This window comes from Nymphalis io, chromosome 17 (assembly GCF_905147045.1).
Source record: "Nymphalis io chromosome 17, ilAglIoxx1.1, whole genome shotgun sequence".
Classification (NCBI taxonomy): Eukaryota; Metazoa; Arthropoda; class Insecta; order Lepidoptera; family Nymphalidae; genus Nymphalis; species Nymphalis io.
This window is the reverse complement of record NC_065904.1, coordinates 4,685,604-4,712,631: the sequence shown is the minus strand read 5'-3', so window position 1 is coordinate 4,712,631 and position 27,028 is coordinate 4,685,604. Positions and strand designations below refer to the sequence as shown.

The window sequence follows — 27,028 nt, the reverse complement described above, 5'->3', positions numbered from 1 at the left end:
TATAAGCGAGTGTTTGGTAAAGTCGGTTCTATTTAGCTTATATAGCCATAGTGTCCTGGTGAACCGTTATCCGTCTCAATGTAAACTATTGAATTACGTATTAAGAAAACAAAGCTATGTAATTTCAGTTGTGACCGCAACATTTACGACCTGTTGCGTACTAGTACTGCAAAGTTCTGTTAGTTCTTTGTCAGCAGTAATCTCGGCTCGCATTTCTATTTATTTTTAATCTTTACGCTTTTTCCCCTCGCATTAGCAGATTTAAATAAAATTGCGAAGCTATTATCGTTAGAATTATTTTCGTTTCCTTTGACGTTATGTTTAGATCCAAAATATTTATTCTATTTTATATTCATTTGTAAGTTTCAAATTTCAGAGAAAACATTCATCTGTACAAAAAGTTTTTGGCTTATACTTTAATCATTATGACTCTGTAATAAAACTCAATGTAACAAAAATTTCGTCAGGCAATACCTTCGCGTCTTGTTTGCTTTTGCTTGTCTGACCTAAATTTCCAAGTTGATAATGAAAAGCTTCGTCGTCTCTCGCTCCGTAATTTCACTCGGGCTGTCGCCAGGGACCGTTTGTTACTTTCTGTAATCACTGTGCACTGAATATATTACTTACGTGCTAGCTCCTTCCCTTGCTCGGAATAGGGCCACGTTAGTAGTTAGACCATTTAATGTTTTGAATTTTATTTTATTTGCTGCTCTGAAGAGATTTCGTATTGGTAAGTAAACTTGATAAGTTTTTTTATATAGAATAGGTAGGCGGACGAGCATATGGGCCACCTGATGGTAAGCGGTCACCTATCTACGACACAAGAATCTTTATTTAAATACCTTATTAATAAGTTAAACTGATCATTGTGGTTAAGTAAATGTAGATGTTATTTTAAATGAGGATAATATTTTTAATAAATATAACGATAACATTTGCTGGGCGAGACGAACTTTTTCGTAATCTATCTTTAAATCAAATAGTTTAATAAACAAACTTAGATTTATTTGATTGACTATTGTTTGAAGAAGCCGTTTCTTCGGCTGGCCACGCTTGTTCGCGTGACAGTCTTGGATCGTCGCTTCCTCTTCGAAAACATCTTAAGATGTACTTTACGAATCGAGTTTCATTTCGGCCACTAATGAATTATTACATTCCATAGATGTTTCTTTTTAATTTATTAACCAGCTCCGGAGTCTGCTCCTTTACAAATTGTGTCTTTTACAAAACTGTATAGCTAACATATTGGAAATAAATTATCATAAAATACCAAGATAGATAGATAGATTCTGCGGAATAGGTAGCATTATATTCTAAGGCGTGCACTATTAACTATGTTTAACCTTGATTTCTAGAAATAGAACAAAAGTATTAGCAGTCAAATGGTTTTATATTGGAAGGGACGAGTCTTTATTGCGAGACAGTGATTGATTGTATTAAAAGAATAACCCACTAAATATGCCTGTGGTGATAGTACAAGAATACCCAGAGAGATTTATGACCAGAAATAAAAATACTTTGACATCTAGCTATCATTAAAACAATGCAATCGTGTGCCGCTTCAGAAAGATGTAAATTTTCTCTTGAAATATTAAGATTCTAAGCAAATTTAAATTTATATATTCATATGTATCTTACTAAATACATAACACATAATCTGTCAATATTCTTTCATCCGATACTTAGAGTTTCTAGAATAACGCCTAATTTACGATATAACTGGAAAAAAAAACAATAGGCATAATAACATTTTACTTTTCCGTTTTGTTTCAATTAAGTAATTGAAAACATACTAAAATAAGTACTAAATCCTTGGAAGTGTATTAAGTGTTACAAATTTGTCGATGTTAATCCATTATAATGATGACTATGATATTATATTATGTGAGTATTAATAGTAATAATTAGAACTCAGCTGATCTCTGGGGAAAGAGGAGTGCGTACGAGGAGCGGGGGGCTCAGATTGTCATCGGAGTGCAGTCGCCTTCCTCGCTTCAATCGCGTCGGACCGTTTCTGTTTTACCGCGGCTCACACCGAACGCCGATTCAAGTGTCGCAGACATTTTATACCACAAAAATTCGGATTTTACTGTGTTGTGTTATTTGAAAACGAATATCTATGCTGAAATTTATGCAAAAATCAACGGTACGTAAAATTTGATATCGTCTTTCATTTGTACAGTTATTTAAAATGATTAATGTTTTTTAACCAAACCAGACGAAAGTAATGGTAATGTATCAATTTAAACCAATTTATCATACAATATCATACGTCACATTAATAAAAATTTATTGTTTCTATAATAATTTTGGGGTACATTTGGTCGTCTATTGATTCGTGCCCCTAATAAAATTCACGCACTGAGAAGTCTCCTATTTCATCGTACATTATTAGAAGGGAAGCAAACGCCTGGGGGCCGAACCGAGACTCAATCCGAGAGATGTAATTTAAAAATTTTGTAGCCATCTTACTCATATCCTTAGCAACTACTATACTATAATGGTGATTGTCATAACAATTTTTGTTTCATTCAATTTTAAATACATGTTTCCATATTCTATATTTTTTAAGTCATTTTAGTTATACAATAAGTAAATTAATCGAATTATATATTTTTTCTTTACTGTAATTAGTTTTTAAAGAATAAATTGTCAGTAAGAATGTAACAATAGGATATTATCAGAGGTCAATGTACATTTTAATAGCTATTTTCTTTAATCTTTTGAACTTGACATTATCAACGATGTGAGCGCAATTTACAAAGTTATATCATACTATTATGTTTGTGAATTAAACACATACAACTAATTGAACCAATTACTTATTTTTATGTTTCTTGAAAACAAAATTAAATATTATGTTAGAAGAAAGTTGGCAGAGTGAGTAATACAATTATTATTGGTAGTTATTTGCTATTTTTTTATAATATAATATTGTTTATATACATTATACACAAAAAAAACTATACCGGTATATTTGATGATGAACGACAGCACGGAAACTTACATTTTCTGTTTTTACTTTTAAGTCGACATAAAGTATATAATCGAAAAAAAAAATTAACTGAAATGCATTTAACCATAAAAGTGTTACAAAAAATTAATACGTGTTCAACCGTTCAATGGTTGAAAATAACTCGGGACGGAAGAATAGATGTTTCACGCAATTCCGTCATGGGCTGTCAATTAAACGAAGTTTAGGTATATTAACGTGAGTGTGTATGCAAATTTTGAGATAAACTACCTGGGCTATAGACTAAGCCTAACTTGATACTAGGTAGAAAACGTTAGGTTGCCATAAAGGCACGCAATGTCGTCATGCACTGTCGCCTCGACTATGCAATGCTACAACAAAATCTCAGATTGTACAGTGAGCTTCAATAACATATTTCATACTATAATATCATAATTTTATCCATGTATGAATGAACAAATATCTGTCAGAAGAAATAATTGAAGTCGACTATACATACCCAGACGAGCCCTATGCCATGCCTTACTAAGCTCACGATCATAATTCAGTAAAACTTAAGGCAACTCGAATGCTTAAAGCACTTTAAAATGGAAATTATATTTTTAATTGATAAAATCATCCTCGGTTTAAATGTTTGTGTAATACATGTTATAGATATGATTATTATAATTATAAGTAAATGTTAGGTATACTGTTGTGCACTGTTACGTTTGACAGTGAGCTTTGTTTTATAAATGACATTGAAAACCATACAAATATTTACAGTAAGATACTATACATAGATAATACTACCAGTATTGTCTATCTCTTCAGCTTATTAGTAAACACCTCGAGTTACGGCTCATTTTCTTTCAATATGCTTAATTTGGGAATATAATTATATTACACTATCAAAAGTTTTTCGTTTTTTTTATTTAACTGTAAATATCAGATAAATAATAATTTGTTCTGAACTTAAACCACTGTAATTATAAATTCATATTACTCCCACTCTAAGGTTTCTTGGAGAAATATCTTATAGCGATAAGTCGTACACAAACATTGACAATATAGAAAATATTTAAATATGTAAGTATCGTTCTGTAGCAATCTGCATACAATAATCTAATATATGCAAATAATATGCAAAACTTTTTTTTGAATCTGTATGTATATAACTATATATTGAAATAAATAAAATTAAGTAATTATAGTTTTGTCACTACTTTAACATTCTATTTATATTATACAAGGTTTGACCCATACTAATATATAATGTAACATTTGAATTTCAATAAAATTTTATATAAACATTGAATTCAATTGCATAGTTTTGAGACATGAAATAATTGATGTTTACTGTAGATACGCACATACCCAGACAAGTCGAATGATATGCTTGAATAAATGGACGATCATTATGCATTAAAACTCTTAAGTATGCGCTTCGAATCGTATACCGTCTGCAACTATTGGTACTATTAAATATCATGTACGTATATTTTTTTATTTAATTAAAAAAACTTATATATATATATATATGTATAGTTACTCGAAAATGAATGTATGATCATTTCTTTCTGATCAATATTCGATAAGACTTCGGGATTTGCAGATTTATAAGCCATCTAACAACCTAAAAATTCGATAATATAAATTGTAATTTTCAATTCATTGTTAAATATAATAACATGCCTCCCCCCCTATATACAGTAACGCTAGTGACAAAAGGTAAATTTAGAAACTTAACGTTGAGGTATGTTTGACTTTTTTAAAAAGCGAATATTGACATATCACTATAGTGTAAAAGGAGAGAAAGTCTATGAAAACTGCCAAGGCATTTATGAGTACGTAGTCAGCGTCGCACTTAGCACTAGACTCCGAACTACGCACTCAGTGCAAAGGGGTGCAGACTAACACAGAAACAACTCCAAAACAAAACCTTTGACATGTACAGTGAACCGTTCGCTTCATACTCATTATCGTCGTCTTATAGTCCTTGCTCGTATTACATTAAATGCTAACGTGATATATTTACGCGTCGCCGACTGTATACTCCAACACCTTTGTAGTTTTCCTGTAAGTGACTTCAAGGGGTACATTGTCGCGAAGTCTGCTACTCAGTGAAGGGAAACATTTCTCTATGTTTGAATGTTTATTTGTTATTATTCTAGTATATGTTGACAAAAACTAAACACGCAACTGTTTCACTTCACTTAAGAGTTAATCGTAATAAAGCATATAAAATAATGTAATTCATGTTTTTTAACGTTTGATAATAATTGTGATTTATGTAGACATTATTATTATACATCTATATATAAGTTCGTGTCTAACAAGAAAATCACATTTGTTTATATGACTATTCATTTTGTTATCTAAGAGAATAGGCTTGGGAAATTTAAAATAACGTTCTTGCAATCAATATAATTTGATTATTTAAAGCTAATGTCTAAGCAATATAATGTAATAAGCTTAAGATTTTATTTATTTTCATTTGATTCAATACCCTTATTCTACGTGTGCGAAGCCGGGATAGGTAGCTAGTATAAAAAAGGTAATTCCAGAGATAGGTAAGATGATGACTACGACAGTTAACGTTATACGTTAACAAAACATTTCGTTATTTATCATTATCTTTGACACAAGAATATAAAACTCATGCTTTTCACGTAAATTGTCGGAATTTAAAGCGAATGAAACTCAATTCGCATATATTTATATAATAATATTATATACTAAACCCTTATCCGAAACGCGTTGCATCTTCTGGTATAAGTTATGTGTATATTGCCTCTGTAATTTTTTTCAATAATTTAGATTTACAAAAAAGACGCCTCCTTATTTATTATATATATAACCTAAGTAACCGTTAAATGTCTGAGTGTGACAATATGCGAACTTTTTTAAACTTTTCATGCATTTATATGTTAATAATATCCTTCGTGTAGTAGAAAAAAAGCATTATCCAATTTTAACAAATCCCTTCTTTACTAGGGGTGCCTTTTTCTGAGTATGTGTCGGAAATCTCCTTTGAAGTTAGCAAATAAGAATGCGAATTAAATTTTGTTTTTTTTTTTTACCAACAAGGGGCCTTTAAGAACAAACTTCAGTATAAGGATAAACTTGTATAACTTTTTGTCATCTATATATTACGCTTAATATTTTAAAGATGTTTGAAGAATGACGATGACCACTTGGTGGTACTTTGTCACCACCGCCTTTGGTATTCCTAACATTGTCAATGAGCGCGTTAAAACAAACAATACCTTAACTATATGTATAAATCAAATACACAAAGGTTGCTGCTAATGGAAATTTCAATTGTTTTATAATTTTTTTGACCAACTTCAAGGATTGTATATAAAACCCAAAACATCAAAACATTTCCTGCAATAAATAGTCAATAATTTCGTCACTTGAAACTGAATAAGCGTCGTTGTCGATTCCTTACAAGGAAGCCAGTTCGGGTGTTACGACATTTCTATTTGAACCCTATTACTGTGGATTCTTTACCAGTCGAGAATAAATCGAATCTATCCTGAGTTGATGTCAATTCTTGAAGCATGAAATCGATAGGGGTTCGGTAATGCTATCGTATTTTGTATATATTATATTACAAGTTAAATTCCGAATGCCATGCTACGTACGGATAAAATAATTTTGTCTGGAAACAGTCAAAAATACTTTAATTTGATTTATGAGAAAGGTTAGTGGTTGTGCCATTTTCATTTATGTAAGCATGTCATCTAGGAAATGGGTATAACATGACCGCATGAAGCTTGTACAGTGATACATTTAATATCACAAACGTTACATAAATAAAAGTAACCAAAACTCAATCTATGTTTTAGGTCAAAAGTCATTTTGACAAGAGTAAAGCTTCGACTGTAATTATTTATATACGTATATTTTTAGCTTGGCGCGAAATATTTTCGACGTTATACACTTTGTTTTTATTGAAATAAAAAACATAATATATATCTGTCACTATTATTTGTATCATTATATTAACATAAAATAAAAGCTGTTATTGTATAAAAAAAAAATTATATGATTATTAACTTAATGTTTTTCACGCAATTAATGTCTGTAAAGAAAAACTTGTTCAAAATTATGTCATTTAAGCAGATAATGGATAGGATAATGATCTACAACATCTATTGTTTCAAATAATGTTCGTGTGAAAATACGCTCGCTGTGTCATAATAAATATTATTTTTAGTGAAGAATATTTATCACGATGATGATGATTACTAATAAAAAAGGATTTGTTTGATACAATGTCACTCCAAAATAACGAATCTAATATACATGGAACTTTATACCATATAAGTAGTTTATGTATGGTACATTTAATGATATATTTCTTGTCTGTATATTGTATAGAGATGGATCATTTGTATGTAGATTTTGCACTCGCTATTCAACTCTCATAATCCGATGGGACGGAAATCCAACACGACCGGAACGAGTTCAGACGCAGGACCAACGGCATTACGTACTTTCACGGAGTGTTAATATTGCCGACTTTCAAACTTCGTACTGCTAATGAGAATTTCGTCACCAAAACACTCAATAGCTTTTTATTGGTCCGTCCCAGGGCTTAAAACCATGAACTCACATCTACAGGCATCTAAGCTTTTTTTTACGCACTGGAACTTTCAGAAAGTTCCCCGGGCCCCTGGGGAAGGAAACTCGTGTATGTGGGATTCTTACCTACTAAAACCATTGCGACGGTCGTCTTAAGTACAGATCGGAGACGTTACGGAATCTTGTCGATATACCGCATGAATGGCCCTTCCCATGGCGACCGATTTTATTCGTGTAATAAGCTAGCCACCAGACCAACTAGGCAGGCATCACACGAGATTATAACAGTAAAAAAATGTGCACAGATCAGGCTTATTCCTTAAAAGATCTTTCACGAACAATCTTTTACACCATTAAAAGAAGCTGGATAACTAACACTCAGATGAATTAACTCTGCACTCGAAACCAATGACGTAATATCGACGTCACGTTTACGTACACAAAAACCATCTCTTGAATATAAATATTTATTTCCTCTTTGACTATCACTGATGTATTGTGTACCATCGTGTCTTATTATTCTTTCAGTTTTATATTTAGTCATATTGTCCTTAATTTTCATTTGTACATTGTTAATCCACCCGAGTAATACCTAGAAAGAATATAAAATATTTTATTATTAGTAAATACCTGCTTTGTTGGTTTGTTTAAATTTTCCCACACAATTCTTGAGTAGTGACTTAATTAAATTATCACTTACATTTTGTGCTGCTAATAAGTCGCTTTTGTCGACATTGTAGTTAGTTTATTTTTATTTTTTACTAGGGTTTAAAGCATCATTATACCTATTCTATGTATATTTTATCCTATATCTCGACAAGGTCGGTAATATTTAAATGTAAGTAATTTATAAAATTGTTATTTAGCTGATAAACTCAGAGGTTTTTTTTTATATTTGAGCGAAAAGTGTATTCAGAGCATTATTGCAGACGTAATTATTTCGCTAACAAAACATACCACTGCTGGGCAGAGTCCTGAGACATATTTGTTCAAAGAGAAGGTTTTGAGACGATTCGTATACATGTATCAGAGTTTCAAGCGATAGGTACACATTCGATGGAAGTTTTTTTCTTCAATGCCTATCACGATTTTAAATAGAAATTTAGGACGGTTCATCATGTTTTGTCCACCACGCCACTCGGCTCCTATATCGCCGAGGAATTCACGATCTATTACGAGCAAAAACTGTCGTCACTTGTACCTCAGGGTTATTTTCGAAAAACCGTGTACATTTATTAAATACATGGGCTTAACTAATACGTTTAACCTCATGTATTAACGACGATGTATAATTACAGTTTCTAATCTGATATGCTTTTGAGCCTAATAGATGAATGCCGTGACAACTATTACAAAGATTGTATCAAGCTTCTACTAATGCTTATAACATTCGCTAATTCAAAAAGTTTAATAAATACTTAAAAAGGCATTTAAGGACAAAGCTAATTAACTTTGGTAGGGTTGTGTGCAAGTATACCTGTGTAGGTAGTACCCACTTATCAGTACGTGAGTCAGTGTTACGATAGGCACACACAAGGGACATAACATCTCAGTTCTCAAATTTGGTGGCGCGTTAACGATATCAGGGATGGTTAATATTTCTTACGGTACCAATGTTTATTGGCGGTTGGTCCTTACCGTCAGTTGGTTGCCAGACAGTCTGACTAAACTCACTACTCAAATAAGTCTGTGTGCGTATGTGCTCTGGGTAGTCTTCATTACGAATGAACTTCATGTAATACTCGTATTCTTTTTATTTGATGGTAAATTCAACCTATTTCAATTTACCACTTAATAATGCATTTGTACATTGTGTTTATAGAGATATAAACGTAAATGGAACAGAAGCGAGTGCCCTAGAGACTTACGTAATCTCAGATAATGTAACAGATTTGTAAGTGTGAAATGAAATTTATTTTTTCACTTCGATTGTGCTTTAAATCGTTTTAGTAAAATGTATTTATTCATTCTTAATATTAAAAAAGGCAATTTGTATATTTTGTTATGAGGTACGTCGTTATTGAATATATCTACTTCTATACTATTAAAAGAGACAACATTTGATTTTTGTATGTTTGTTTGTATGGATGAATTCAACAACTACTAAATCGATTTTAAAAAATCTTTCACCGGACATATGCTGCAGTTTATTTTCAAAATAATTAGAGATTTGTGTTTAGATTTGTATGTAAATGTAGCCCAAGGTATCAAAAATTTTTCTTTAAAATATTTATTAAGATAGATAATAATTGTTCAACACGAACGAAGTCGGGCGGGCTACTAGTAATACAATAAAGGTGCTTTAACTGCCTTAGGGTATTGTTCATCGTTAATACCCAGGCGAGGGCCTGGATAGTCAGTTAGTGGTTATATGGATTAGTCAGTTTTCTACCATCAATACCGGCCTCGCATTGCCATGTTTCGCTTTGTTTACATCTAAGTAAGAATGTTAGTCAAGCTTCTTGTATTGCCAATAACTATGAGCGCGGTGAAAACTTACCATCGAATAACTCATTTAGTCTGAGGTGAATGATCTCACGTTCCTAAGGTAAGGTTGCCTACCTTTCCTAAGAGGGTTATATTTTTTAATTGAATAAATTTCAATAATTTTATATCTGAATAGGCAAAAGTTGCGTTTAATAGCTAATTAAATTCGTATTCATTTACATACATTTTTTTAGGAATATTGAAGGGTATTCGCGTACATCCTTACAAACCTTCAAAGATAAGGCATACGGAAATAAATTCACGATCAAGTTTAATTCAATTCACGTATTTACAACACATTAATAAATGGAATATGAGGAAGCTGCAAAATTCAATTTAGTGCTATAAAATATACGTGTAATATGTTCCTTCCCATTTATTTATACTTCGTTTTAAACAAAAAGTCTTTCAATAAACATTAAAGTCTATTAATATTTATTATGAATTCAATAAGAATGTATTAAAACTCAACCAAGTAAGTGCTATGAAAATTATCGGGTATGCGTGCTGTTTTCTTTCATTATTCATTACAATGACTTGAAACAGTTGGACCTTGGAATTATAGTGAAAAATCTTTATTAAACGTGTAACACTTATTCTTATTGCCTCCACTGATGACAGGGCTGGGTCATTTTTTGTCCAGAGAATCGAAATTACGATTCAACGGGAAAATGTTGCTAGCATTCTTTCACAATACAACGTGTTCATGATTTGTATAGTAGCTATTTTTAAGTTTGATTTCTATTTACTAGTCCTTAATGTAAATAAATTTTATAATGCTTGTGTCGTATGTGTTTGAACAGTAAAGCTTTTTCTATAAGAGCAAACCCGAAACTCAATTCAGAACACATTCGTGGATGTCAGAAAGTGATATGCGACATTGACTATAATTATTATAATATTAAAAAGAATACACGCATCAAAATAGCGTATCACCTTATGTCGGTTTTAACATTTCAAAAATAAAATATGAAGTGAGTTCTTACAGAAGAGCACTGCTGATACTTCATTAGGTTAAAACTTTAATTTTTTTTATAAGATAAAATGTTTACTTTAATGCAAAATATGGATGAACCTTGATGATATGATGACTACTTAAAACTTTTTTCTTTTAAAATAAAAATGTTTAAAAAAACTAACTCCATATAAAAGTTCCCTTTAAACCTCATTTACAATAATGTTTCTTTCTTTTTTTTTTTACTAGTATATCGTGCAAATACGTCAATAAGCTAGATTTAACTATTTTATTTACTATTAATATTGTTATTAGAATATATTTCGAAGCGTGAGTTCCTTGTTGATGGTAACCATAGTGTTCCCGAAAATTTGCCAGCACACCGCGATGTATTCTTCGACGTAAGTCAACCCGGAATAGCAACATAATAATATTATGAAAACTTACGGTTCATTTCATAGTAAGATTATTGTGTAATTATTTAACGTCATATTACATGATTATGTTATTCAATGTAAGAAAGTATTTGTAACGTACATATGTAAAAGCGAGAGGACGTTGCTATTTCATCTATACATTATTTCATCTATGTAAATATATTGTCATTGTATAGATCTGTCACGCAACAATTGTATCTGATTAATCAATTGACGTATTCACCACGTTTCGAGTTTTAAAACGCGAAGTATTTGTGTTAATAAAAAATTAGAAATGTCCAACGTGAAGGTCGTTTTTGAAAACATTTCAACCTTTTTTCCCATATACATTTTTCTTTAAAGCAAACGTTACGTGTAACGTGTAAGTATGCATTTACAATTTGTATGATATTCACACGCGCTTTTTGCGTGAACTTTGAATATGAAAATAGCTAGATGGTATGCTAGGTAGCTAGTGATGTCAAAGCTGCTAGTTGCATGAACTGACTGGCCCGTTAGAATAATCTAACATTTAATAGGAGAGGAAACTATGAATATTAATAATGCCTGAAAAAACAAGGCATTTTGTTGAAACTTTTGATTCTTTTCACTATTAGATTATAGTCTAGAGAGAATTAAACAAGTATCAATCTGATAGCCTCTACATATACATCTATATGTACCATTTTTCTTTTTTTTAATAAAAAGGAATCTTTATATGTTTGTCCTCTATGCGTTGCTAAACCAATCATCCGATTGTGATGAAACTGTTGACTTATTCTGCGTAGGCCAGTTAAGGTCCAAAAGAAAAAAAAAACGCTTTTCTTTTTGTGTTTGCCCTTCAATATAAACGTTCCACATATGTAGACCGAAAAAAAACTTTATTTTTCATTTTATATTTATGGTATTAGTACTAAATGATGCATACGTAGGTATTCATTTGGTCTAAAACTTTAATAATATGCTTAGACTCGATTATCGGATATATTGAAACTTGGTTAAGATTACGTTATCTTAGTCGTGGTTTCTGTTTGAAATTTACAAGTAGATAATAATAATGTGTGTGATTTAAAGTTCACTCGGTCACACTAAAACTAATATGTGAATAGTGACTTCTGATGTTATCAAGCTTTCTTTTTTATTTTTAAAGCTCGACCTCGTTGTTTTATTTACAAATAATAACTATTTAAATATTTATTTTACTTCTGATATATACAACAGTGTTAAGAATATATATAAATATTTTTATAACAATAACAACTATAGACTTGTGATATAATCCTGTGTATAGCTTAGAATATATAAGCTTAGAATCTTCTCTTTATCATGAGACGGCTAGGCTATCAGTTATAATTATGTGCTCAACTTTTTTGTACTATACATATTGCTTACGCTTGAACACAATCATATCTGCTGGAATGTAATGATGTAGCTTAAAGATAGAACGCGCTTGCCTTAATTCACTTATGCCTTGAATATACCCGGATTTTAATACTCAGGAAACTCAAACGCCGGAAGGACATTCCTCATCTTGGCTGAACGTATGAGAAATGAGGAAGCAAAATACTTCGTTCGAATAGATGGAATGTCCAAGATGTCTGATAGGAAAAGGATAAGTACTGAACCCAAGTGTAAATAAATTTTTTATCAGTATCCGACAAAGATTCAGTTTCCCATACCACGCTTCCGTTCAGCTCACTTCCAAGGCATAGGTAGCAACACATTATAAGTTCTACCATTGTCTACGGAGAAATCGAATAATAACCATCAAGGCCTATTTGCTCGTTTCCCTCCTACTATTAATAAAAAAAAAACTTAACATTATACGAACCGAAAGTTATTTTAACTGGTAAATTTATTAATACAGTTGCGTAAGTAACGTCGCGTTGCAGCGTCAATTGACTGCCGGCCCAGATGACATCATATGACGACCTCTACACCATAACTCACTAGCGACTAATCGATGGTGTCGAAACCGTGGGCTAATGGAAATTTTGGACCGCTCCTATAGCTTAATTTGCCACGCACTATTAAACTTTTATTTAGTACATCAGGTTCGGTGCTAAAAATGTTCTAATATTGTGATTTATTGCTTATTTTAGTACGATAGAAGTTTGATATCTTTGTGTGGGCTATATGTAGCCTCAGTTGTTTATACGGACCAGGTTGTTTCAGCTGATTGATAATTTGAGGATTTCGTTTAGTTGATTGATATGAGTCGTACATTTACGTGAGACTTATAACGTTTGATACATATTGATGTAAGAGTAGATACTAGTTTTATTTTGAATTCAAAATTCAAAACAAAAAATAAAACAGAACAGAGAACAGGTTCTTAATCAAGTATAAAATATTAGAGCATCAGTTCCTTTTGGGACAGTGCTGAGATGTATTATGCATATTTTATTTAATTGACTAATTATATATGATTCTGATAACATTTAACGATCATTCCAATATACTATTAAGACTATGTAGTTCTATACTTTTGGCTGTAGAAATCGTTTAAACACCTTATCCTATAATTGTAATGGAGGTTTCATTACAATTATCGAATATGTATTTTCAAATTGAATTTTACTTATAAATATTGTGATAATAAATAAAAAATACATCATTCTTCTAATTTAATTCGTTCCATATTTCACGTTATTGTCAAATAACAATAAAAACGGTCGTCTACAAAACCAGTGACACGCTCCATAACATCCCCCATTTCAATCAATTTCAAATTGGCACTTAAATTAATTTCAGTAACGGCTGCTATCGATTTACGACCCAATTAAGCCGCTGTAAGAAAAAATCGATCGTTCTAACATTTCAACGGTTAAACAAATCGAACTATTTGACTTGGAAATCAATATGGGTTTGACATTAAACACTATATATTTTATTGATAATTTTGATAATTTTAAGCTAATCGAAAACTATAAGTACGAAAATGTGTTAAAAATTTCATTAATTTGTAACTGAATGTATGGCTCTAATTTGGTTCTGTGCTGGCTTCAAATCTCGATTCAAACCTAGACAATGAAAGAACAAAGTAATATAAATAAATAAAAACTAATATCGATGTCGTGGTTACCTATAAGTATGGCAACTTTCACCATTAGACATATTAATTTTAATATTTCAATTTGTAATTTTTTTTTTTAATTACCCAGACGGGCTTGCACAAAGCCCTACCACCAGTAAAATAAAAATGGCTGACCATAAGAGTTTTTGAGTCTTGACTCAGTTTATTGACGATAATTAAAAGTCTCGGTAAAGTAGAGACAATATACATGGATACTGGTCAGACGTTGTTTGTTGTGGTTCATTGCAAATGAGTTCCGTGTTTTTTTACGCTTCCGTTGAAACATTAAAAGGTTGCTTCCGGTCGACCACGTTTAGGTTTTAACATTACAGTTCTTAAATCATCATCCCTCTCGTAGGAAGCCAGTTGTTGTCAAGCTGGTCTAATTTGACAAATTATTCATATGAAAGTTGTCCTAAGTATGTAGTATTTCACGAGCCACACGTATATTCAAAAGTCCTCTAATTATTTGATAGCGCAAGTTTTAAGGAATTATTTATTTATAGCCTAGATTACATTAAAGCGAAGATGACCCTTTAGCTAGAAGACATGAATCTTTACCGAAGTTATCATGTGTTTAATTTGTGTTTTTAATAGATCTCATGCTCGGCTATGAAAAAAAAAACACCCACATGAGTATCCACCAAACCGCATTGGAGTAGCGTAGTGAAATAAACTCCAAATCTACTCCACAAAAGAAGAGGCCTTTCATGTAAATTTCATTACAATCGCTTCAATTATCATCGTTTATTACTTAACGTAATAAGCAACAAACAGACAGATATCTCCGATAATCTTTTATAAATATTGATGACAGTTAGATTTCAATACAATTCTTAGCATTTTTTTGACTACAATAAAATGAAATAGATCAACTTTGAAAGTATCAATTATCTGAAAGTGAATTGCAACTTAAATATATATATCGTTTTTATAGAACTAAATTTGTTATTCCATAATATTTATTTTTGATAAAAAGAGTCATTATTTAAAACAATGGCATCATTGCGGTTAGCAAAATAAGAAAAATTAAAATTTAATATCATAAAGTATAAAGTTTTGTTCTTTTCTTCATAAAATTGATATGCGTAATGTTTCATACGGTTCATGATTCACAGTTATTATGATCTCATATAGTAAACTTAGTTGTCGACTTGACGAGTCATTTTTGTTTTTACAAACATGCGATACAATAATCAGTAATGGCTTTAAAAGTGTAATAGAAGAGACGTCGATTGTATATCATTACATACTAGCTAATGCCCGGCAAATAGCGTTATTTTATTTTATTTTATTAGGACCGCCAAAAGAAACGATAGGTATTACCATCAAAACCGCGGTATCGCCAGACAACATTAATTTCTTAAATAAAAATACATTTGTATATTTATAAAAAAAAAATATCCTACTTATGTTATAAAAGTGTGTTTTTTTCGGACTATCGCAAAAATATACTAATATGAAACTTTTGTTTTGACCATTGACTGTCCTAAAACTATATAAATTATAGTTTAAGAGGGGCAAAGCATAAAGTTAAAAAGGATTATATGCTATTTATTTTTAAGATACTTTGTCTTTGTTTATGTCGGACATATACGGACAAAAGTCAGTCCGAGCGCTTTTCAAGCGAACAGTACCAAAAATGTATATCGGTTTTCTTACAATAAATTATCTGTAACTATTTTACTGTTTAAAAGTAACGGGAAAAAATTTACGATATCGCTGTTCAATTTGTGTAATACACAAAATTAATCCTTATTAAAATAAAATTCTATATTAATTTCAAACGTTATCTATAAATAATAAATCACATTTTTTATTATACAAGATATTCGAATAAATGCGTGGATAAAGGAACTAGGACGTGCGGGGGATGTATGCTTATACGGGCGGATAGATCGCTTGCCTCGATACTGGTAGTAACATTTGCTTACAGTGTATCATAAGGTAAAAATCTAATTTTACCCGTATGATGTCGAAACTAAGGTAGGGTAGCAACTTAATATATAAAGTAAAAAATTCAATCAAATATATTACATAAAAGTATAAAGACAATAATGTATAATTTCATAAAATAAAAACGAAAGTATTGTGTAAAATGTTTCTTTGCGGCCATTTAGAAGTTCATTCAGGATCAGTTCAAGTTGAAAACATTTTAGCGTGAATTTCTCGCGGCGAGAACCAAAGGGAATTACTAAAGTTTCGGAATGAATATGCGAAGAGCTTTTAAATGTTAGTTTCTGGCTGCTATGATAAGTAAACTTAAATAACGAAATATTTGACTCGTGAAAATATGAATTTCCTCTGCCAAAATGTAAGATTGTTTTAGAAATTTTGAATTATTCAAATTGTTACTCACTAAGTAACAAGTTTCATTATTATTCAGTACATAATAATGATACTTTAATAAACAAAACAACAGTTGTGTATTTAACTTATGTCAAGTAAGCAAGCTTTAATATGAAACACAAAAGGCAGCCTGGATTTTTGGTAGTTAGACGTAGTTTCGAGACTGCCGAGGCTCTTGAAGTCGCTCGTCTCGGTATTCAACAAAGACTACTTGTAAGAACATTCCATAGAATTGCTATAAATATATATACAAGTGGCCCAAACTATTTGTAAATTAATTGATACATAATATATTATAGCAAAAACGAATGAATCATATTTTTATGTTAGTTAACGAAAACCGTGTAAAATTCTGTCACTGCTTATTCTTCGAATAGAACTGACTTCCGGTGTTTGTTCATACATGCACATTTCACTAAATAACGGTGTCATTATTTCAATTGACTTGACAAAATCCATATTCATCATAAAAAATATATTTTAAAAGTAGAATATTTATATCGTTTGTATTAAAATCAGTAAACGGTAAATTAAAAAATATCAAATATAGAGTGAAAGAATTGTACCTATATTTAAATATGAGCCTACTATAAAGCCGAGATGGCCCAGTGGTAAAAATGCATGAATCTTAACCGATGATCGTGGGTTCAAACCCGAGCAAGCACCACTGAATTTTCATGTGCTTAATTTGTGATTATAATTCATCTCGTGGTATACGGTAAAGGAAAATATCGTGAGGAAACCTGCATGTGTCTAATTTCACTGAAATTCGGCCACATGTGTATTCCACCAACCCGCATTGGAGCAGCGTGGTGGAATAAGCTCCTCAAAAAGGGAGAGGAGGCCTTAGCCCAGCTGTGGGACATTCACAGGCTGGTACTGTTACTACTACTATAAAGCAAGACAATGATGTACTTGTACTTTCAAATCACGTCAATTTGAAATTTGAGTAAATGTAAAACTGAAATTCAAATTCTGTAAAACAAGCGAGAGAAGTACGCTCGGCTTCGCAGAATGTAAACCGCGGCATGTAGATTAACCATCGCATTCTACGCGAACCTACTTCATAGCAATTTTCTGAAATAGAATTGTTCATTTACTGCTTATATTATGTTTTACGGTTGATTCAGTACTTAGACACTGCTTAGAACCTACATACACTCGGTACATCATGTTATACAAGTATCAAAAATATCTAAGGCTCTGGCAAGTATCACTGACTTTTTGTGTGCTTAGTTTGTTTTTAAATGATTCCGTGGTTATCATCGTTAAGAAACCAGAAAAGAAATGTCGAAATAAATTTTACCATATGTTTATCTACCAAGCACCATTGGAGCAACGTACATACTGTTACTCGTACTTTATTTATTGATTTTGTACTTGATTATTCTATATGAAAACAGTACAAAGATACTTAGCTAATACTTTTACAAGAGTCGGTCTTATGGTTAATTAGCCATTTTTTCTAGTTAATTCAAATATAAATAAAATGAACACTATTAAATTCTTCTAAGAATACGACAATATGAGTCGTATACTCATAAGTTGTTAACATAGAACGACTGGTTCACATTTGTCGGAATTTCGTTCCTAAAATATTCCTCGTCATCTACGGACATAATTACTAAACATAAATTTACAGAGCAAAGGGATGTTTTACAAATTGAGTATTTAAAACATTATAAGATGTTTGACTAAAATTAAATTCAAGAATTTTGCTAATTTCACTTACCTATATTATGCATTAACGTAATATATGAAATGCAAAATAAATCCATATCTATGAAATGAAAGAGCTTATGGAATCATCTACATCCCTTACACAATAGAACTTTATCCCAGTCTGTAGCTAATTCTAGTTACGTTTTATGATACCCGTTACTTCCCGTTCGAAATAGGTCAGGATAGGATGAAGTTGAAACGGATGTTAACGCCTCGCACGCAATGCACCAGAGTTTTAATGTCCATACATTGAAATAATAATAAACTGTTATAACCAGCTGTGGAGAAAAATGCATTCACTGAAGGAACGTTTAACGATCACTAGGCTTGAATTTTAAAAGAGCAAATTATCCCACAAGGTTATGAAACAAACCTGTCTCTTTTGAGAGATGAAAGTAGCTACCAATTCGATTAATATCTCAGTGTTCGAATATATCAAGTTTTGGCCAGACTCGATTAAAACAGATACATTTTTTACGTGAAAAATATATATTTTTTTTCTTTTTTCCAAGTTAACTTACAGAATCATAATAATAATGTAGGTAATCTTAATCGATTTACCTCAGAGGCCTTTCTAAATGGAGACAAGACACTATTCCCTAATCCTCATCCGATGAGACGGTAATCCAACACGACCGGAAAGAGATCAGACAGAACAGAACTCTATTACGTACTTTCCGAGGAATTGGAAATATGTGTGTTAACTTTTATCGACCAGACCAGGTTTTCCAAACCTGGGCTCTTGACGCAGATCAAACCGTACATGTTACACAATTTAGAAAGGATACCAAGGCTTTTACAATGTCATTATTCGTCTTTGTTGAAATTAAATTATTAAAAGTATTTTACTTAAGATATTTTTTATTCTTTCCAGGTCATACAAAGTTCCTGTTACGCCGTCCGTCACGGCTTCTTATTAAACAAGTAAGCCTTTGTTATATCTTCGCTTTATTTTATATCTTTATGGTATAAAAAGATTTAGCTTTCGCCTCTTAAAGGAATGAGGAAATGGCTTTTCTCTCATGAAGCTCTTTATTCTATTACATTTATCTCTTCTTATAAAACAACTTAAACATTTTTTATCCTTAGTTAAATTACAATCTGGCATAAATTTGTTTTGTAGTTACATAAGATTTTAAATGTAGACATAATATGCCTAAAAATACATGCTAAAACTTTAAAGTCACTTATTAACAGAATAAACAGGCCCACACCAAGTCTTGTATGATTTCCATATTAGGAGACTGTCCTTATCGACGAGTATATATTATTATGTACATGATATGGGAGCCTCGTGCAAGTAATGTTCGATATCGGTGCAATATCTTGGTAATGTGCCATACTGCTGACTGCACGCTGCATCGGATACTATGCCAAATAGCAGATTTTATCATTATTATATTCCATATTGACATATGAGAGTGAATATGAGCCATTATGAGATACTTGGTAAAACTACATGATGATAACTATGATAAATATTATTGGTGATAGGGCTTTGATGAAGCTCGTCTGGGTAGGCTTTCTTCTACCGCTAAACAGCGATAACAAAAACAATCCTAAGATTGTTGTGTTTCGGTTTGAAGGGAAAGTAACAGAAGCCAGTTTAATTACAAGGACGTAATTCCTTAGTTCGCCCAGATTTGTTTGCCATGTAAGGAATCGTTAATAGCTATAGGAGGTGTGGATCATTTCCCATAAGACGGCCTATTTGCCTGTTCGCTTACCTATTACATAAATATAAATTAAATTTGACATAAAATTCTAAATGTCTATTATGTGAAATAGTTAATTTGTTTCCAGCATTTTCAGTATTTTGAATAGCAGAAATGTTTGTATTGATACGAATGCAAAACAGCATCGGGTAGGGTTTAGTGCCCTGTCTAGACGGGGGCGTAAGTGTCTGGTATAAATCACGTCACTTCTAAGCCATATCTATGGGCTTTAAGTTCCGAAGAATTGTAAATGATGACTCTAGCCGAATATTACACCTTTTAATACGGCATCTCTTTGAGTGTAAATTCAAATTTACGAGTGCTTTAATTGAATAAATACGCAACTAAATGTTTTTTAGTAACAAATAAATGTTAAAAATAAAAGCAATACAGCAACTTATTTTCATAACATAACGTTTACTTTAAAGCGAGGAATTTAACAAAATCCTGATTAAGTGTTGGGCGAAAGGATAGTAATGAAGCTATGTATATTGAAATATTTTTTTTAAGATTTTGTATTTTTTTTAGTTAATTTATATATAAGAATGAATTTCTACAAAAAGGTAATTTTAATATTTATTTAGAAAAAGAGAAAAATTAAATACATAAATGATATCCTTAACATTTTAATTTGTAGAAATGTAAGCCAAAGAAAATGTCCAAAGTGACTGTTATCGCAAAGCCGTAAATTACAGACATAGATACTTGAAAGGATCTTTGCAAAATTAGGCCTAGCCATTACCATTTTATTAAGTTTGTATATACCAGGGACCTCGAGTTACTTTAAAGAACTCGGTATGATATGATAATAAAATCTTAAACGAATCTATTATTATTTATTTACACTGGTGGTAGAGCTTTGTGCAAGCTCGTCTGGGTAGGTACCACCCACTCATCAGATATTCTACCGCAAAACAGCAGTACTTGGTATTATTGTGTTCCGGTTTGAAGGGTGAGTGAGCCAGTGTACTTACAGGCACAAGGGACATAACATCTTAGTTCCCAAGGTTGGTGGCGCATTGGTAATTGTAAGCGATGGTTAACATTTCTTACAATGCCAATGTCTATGGGCGTTGGTAAACACTTACTATCAGGTGGCCCATATGCTCGTCCGCCTTCCTATTCTATAAAAAAAATAACATAATCTTTCAACAAAAACTCATATGGAATATATTTATGTAAAACACTGTATTACGTCACTAGCATTTTAACCATAACCTAGGGTTCCGTACTTCTAAAAGAAAAAAGAAATTCTTATAAGATCACCGTCGATGTCGAACGTTGTCTGTCTGTCCGTCCATCAAGATACTTTTTCTCAGGAATGCGTAGAAGGATAAAATTAAAATTAATACCAAATATTGAAGTCTGCGGTCCCTTGGAGCTTTAAAATAACCTCTGAGTCTACGCAATTAAAAGATATAGCCGTTTATATCGCATTTCCCCCATTACATTTGTAAAGGGAAATAAAACCTATATACTTCCCGTTGACCTAGAATAATGAAATTTAGCAAGAAGCAATATCTTGTGGTACAAGTATAAGAAAAAATCCGAAAACCGTAAATTTGTTGTTTAAAAAAATAAAGGAAATTAATTGTTACGAACAAATTATAGGAAAACCTATTAAAAGTCTAAATCTTAAAATAACCTGGTAAATTTTTTAGTATTGTTTGGTACTATGGAACCTTCAGCGCAAATCCGACTCACACGTGCCCGTTTTTTTAATATCTAAATGTGTTTAAAAAAATACGAGTAGGCACTAGAGAGTAGGCAGGCTTGCAAATAAGCAACCTGATGGTAACACCACGGCCTATAGAGATCACTGCAAGAACTATTGACCATCAATTACAACGTTAATACGTACCCTTGGTAACTAAGATGTTATGTCCCTTGTTGCTCTAGTTACACTGGCGGACTCACTCTTCGCACCGGAACAGAACAATACTAAGTATATTGCTATTTAGCGGTAGAATATGAGTGGTACCCACTCAGACAAACTTGCACAAATCATTTTTGATTTATCGTAAATAAAAAATTAAAAGTAATTTTCTTATTTTTAAGTAAGGCATGTATATGATTTTGAGAAACAATTTTTTCTGAAAAAACACTACATTATATATATTAATAAAAACATAAAATTTATTATTATAAATTTATTACGTTAAATTATATTATTTAATTATTTTTTTTACATTGAGCCTAACTATATGCCAATTAATATTTCATTTATTATGAAGTCCTTTACTTGTTATCTTTTAAACTAATGAGTTGTTTATTATAATAACATTTAAATAATGTTTATTTTCTATTATTATTTGTTATCTATATGTTATTTTTCCAATTTAAATAAATCGTTTGTTTGATTCCAACCCCACACTTAGTCTTAATGATTAAAATGAATTATTCGTGTTTTTCTTTTAAGGGAATAAAATTTAAAAGATTTTTTTACAAATTGTTATATAATGTCAATGCAATATGTACTACTACTGTTGACTGCCTCGTTGGTCTAGTGGCTTAATATAAGGCCGCAGACCCGGAGGTCCTGGGTTCAATTCCCAGGTCGGGCCAATAAAAAGTCATTGGGTTTTTCTGTCAGAAAATTCTCAGTAGCAGCCCGGAGTCTGGAAGTTGGAAGTGTGTACACTCCCGTGCCTCGGAAAGCACGTAAAGCCGTTGGGCCTGCGCCTGAACTCTTTCCGGTCGTGTTGGATTGCCGTCCCATCGGATTATGAGAGTTAGGGAAAAGAGAGTGCACCTGTGTTCGCGCACACACTTGTGCACTATAATATCTCCTTGGCTAATCTCTCTTGCGATTGCCGCCGTGGCCGAAATCGGTCTGGAGGACATTATTAGTACTAAATAACTAAAACTAATTCATGGATAGCGAAACCGCTCGAAAGTGCAAGTAGGTACATTTGTTTATGAATTTAAACAAAACACAACCGTAACATGTCTTCCATAACATTTGCATAGTCTCCATCTGTCGCCATTTTCTTTAGTATTTTACTGTCACATACATATATTGCTAATATAAAGAACGATGTAGCTTTTCCAAAATATAAAATGTCAATGAAAATGCTGCAAAAATAAAGGATAACTGTGAAAACTAATTATTACTCAATCGAATAAATATGTTTTCGTTAGACATCCTCGTAACTAAAAACCATCCGTTTTACATAATTTTCTGATTCCTAGCTTTTTCGTCATCTACCAGTATTGTCTTGTACAGAATAATATGCCTTATTCATTAGATTTTGTTCTTGTTCTTATTCATATAGTATTGATACATTATTTAATTTTACTTATTCAATTGTAACAATTAAATGAGTTATATCGATTCTGTAATCTTGCTGTGATCGGCCAGAGCATTTGTAACTAAATAATTTTATTTATTTTATTTAGGAAAAAAAACAATAAATTATTAAGCTATTACACTGGCTTAATACAATCTGGAACAACAATTGTTGCTTAGGACGCGGACGAATAATCACGTCTTCATATACTTACAAAAATATTTAATAAAAATATGTTTCATTTTTAATATTTGATTCTGTAAAGTATATATTCTGTATTACTGACATTATGTCAATACAACCCACTTCTTGAAACTTATAAATATGTACCTACAAAAGTATATGATAAAAGCTACGCCCTACTTGTAGAAAACACACCTCAGGCGGTTTGTTAAATCAAGCTCTCGTTATGAAAATAAACTCGAACTCGAGTAGGATATTATAACCTGCATCTGTAAGGGGGAGTGTTGTTACGGGTGCTTATAAATCATGCTGCAGGGAAAAGCTGACATTGTGCATTCGCAATATCGTCGACATATACAACCGAGTATATTAACGACAGGGCTGGCAGAAAAAATAAATTAATATACTAGTAATAGGTATTTGTTTTTGTATTCTTACAATTCATATTTATATATTTATAAACGATTCTATCAACCCAAGCAAACCACTGTTTTATCACGTATAGTATATTGTCAGGACAGCCATATATACAGCGTAATGAAACATTCCACGCTAAATTTAACTTTTGTGTTCTTTCAAAACCTTTTAAGCCACCCGCTTCAACTGTAAAGTCAAACTTTTTCTTATCTTTATAGTGCTTCATGTTATTGTTAATAATTTTATATTAAACGAGTACAGTAGCCATCTTTAATTAATACAGGAAAAAGTGGACATTACATTCATATAATATTTTAATTTGACCTATGCAGGTTATTTTATAGATTAGTAGCCCACATTAATCAATTAATCAACTTTTTGTTGAAATTTTGTATTGTGTTCTGACTTTTTGTAAGAAGAGCCAGTGCAATTACAGATACAAGGGACATAACATATTTGATCGCGTTGTTGGTGGCGCATTGACGAAGTAGGAATTAATTAATATGTACTTCTGACTAAGAAAACAAAATGTACAAAAAGTTTAGTTACGAAATATAATAAAAATAAATTTCAGTTTCGAGAATAAATATAGTTTATTTGTCATGTTTATGTGTTGTATATTTCTCGAAATTGATGTTTGATCAGATTCAATGTACACAATTTACAAAATTTAATATAATTATGGGTAGCCAACTGCCTCCTGTATACAAAAATTACGTGTTGAGTATGTCTTGATAACCATACCCCGCACACCGCGAAGGCGTACGTACCATCAAAGCGATGATAAGAGATGGCCCTGTGGTAAGAACGCGTGAATCTTAACCGATGATCGTGGGTTCAAACCCGGGCAAGCACCACTGAATTTTCATGTGCTTAATTTGTGATTATAATTCATCTCGTGCTTTACGGTGAAGGAAAACATCGTGAGGAAACCTGCATGTGTCTAATTTCACTGAAATTCTGCCACATGTGAATTCTACCAACCCGCATTGGAGCAGCGTGGTGGAATAAGCTCCAAACCTTCTCCTCAAAAAGAGGAGAGGAGGCCTTTAGCCCAGCAGTGGGATATTCACAGGCTGTTACGGCATTACGGCAATATAATTATATTTATTTATAAATAGTTTGTTTTGAATATTAATTATACCATATGTTTTGTACTGTTCTTGCCGTTTCTTCTTGATAGAATCTACGTTTCGAACCTTTGATAACTTTACATTTAATATAATTTTATAAAATGTCAATTCAAAAGTACTTGTAAAAACCTACTTAAATAAAGTATATTTTGTTTTTTTTTTTGTAACTAAATTCAATATCAGTCAGCCCTGATTAACGATGTATGTGTATCGTATATCAACACTATATAACGCATGGTAGTACGCTTTAATTCATTTTATATGTACATCATTTATCTCAATTTTCTATACGTACCGACATGAAAACGTCCTATTTTATGAAAGGATTATTGAATAACTTGACAAATGAATACTTTGTCTTACACATATACTAAAGTATTTCATACTTAATAATTGTTAAAAACATACGCATTAGTGCATGGAGGATTATATATTTTTTAAATTATATATACAATACCATTATAGGAAAGTAGACGGGAACTTTACGATAAGCGATCACAACCGCTGCAAAGATACATCAGCACCAAAAATACATTAAACATTCCTAATTCATTAACTATGGAATTGGAGATGTTTTGTCATCACTCACCCTTCAAATTCGAACACAAATAACACAGACGACAGAATACCAGCTTATGAATTGGTGTGACCTACAAACATTAAAATTCTAATTGTTGAACAAATACCACTAGGTACTATTTAATGAGTTGTTTCTTTTAAATAAATAAACTTTCTTGCATCTGAACATTAGGTCATGTGCACGCTCAAAGTAATTAACCTCTTTACAACGCCTTAAAATTCGCTGGATTGAGTTGCACGAGATAACTACAAAACTAATTAGACTAGAGAAAATGAATTTTACAAGCATCCGAAACGAAATATCACGCCACGAAGTTTATATTTTATTTAACGTTCAGAATCACTCGTAAAGTGCATAAATTGTAACCTTGGCCGGAAAAAAATACATGCATTACCTTGACCAACAAAAATATGGGTTACCAGACATTTACTGTCGTCTGTGAAATGCGCAAAAGAAACGCAAATACACATCTTAGTTCTTTAGTCGCAAAGAGAGTGCATTTGCTGTTTGTCTTTTAAATGCAACAAAGAAGAAATCTTTTTGTACTGTTTCTTTATATTTAAGCAAATTCTTATATCGTATTTACTCATGTTATACTAATATTTATAGTAAAAATATTTATAATAAATAATAAAAAAATTGGACTTCGTTGCTAATATGTTGATATATACATATATCTAAATGTGGCAACATATATTTCGACAAATATTACTCTCTTCGCGATATTTTCTCATTTGAGATTAAATAATAAAACAAACTACACGCATTAACACTTAATTAGTTATAACCCGGATTCGAACCCACGATTTTTATTTGACAGCTGTGGAACTGTGCCTTAAGACTATAACTTAAACCTACTTTCCTACTTACATATCAATACTTTCAACTCCAACGTTAAAATAATATATAAATATATAATTTTATGACAGCGATAAAGTTGTGACACCTACGACTAGAGGCTGTCATAAAATTAGGCCTCAGCGACCAGTCTTCAATAATAGTCTTCAATAAATTTCGTCTTCAATAATAGAGTAACGACTTGGCACACAAACTCCGACCTGATCTTTTAGACTGCTATCGTCCTACTAATCCTACTATTATCTACTTTTAGCTGCCAATTCATTAACTAGCTATAAAAACTTATTTTAAGACCAGTGCA

At 31.7% G+C, this 27,028-nt stretch overlaps 1 protein-coding gene across 8 annotated transcripts in view; it reads left to right on the top strand.

The window, feature by feature from the left end:
* LOC126775071 (dystroglycan 1) overlaps nucleotides 1-27,028 on the top strand; it is a 93,063-nt gene that overhangs the window by 41,246 nt on the left and 24,789 nt on the right. For 5 of the 8 annotated variants that reach the window (XM_050496811.1, XM_050496810.1, XM_050496809.1 and 2 more), the window contains exons 1-2: nucleotides 1,990-2,146; nucleotides 19,426-19,475. The exons of 1 other annotated variant lie outside the window; for it this stretch is intronic. The gene's annotated coding sequence lies outside the window, so the exon portion shown is untranslated. Of the gene's footprint in view, nucleotides 1-1,989; nucleotides 2,147-19,425; nucleotides 19,476-27,028 lie in introns of those variants that run through there. 2 more of the 8 variants (XM_050496805.1, XM_050496807.1) reach the window with 2 other exon arrangements.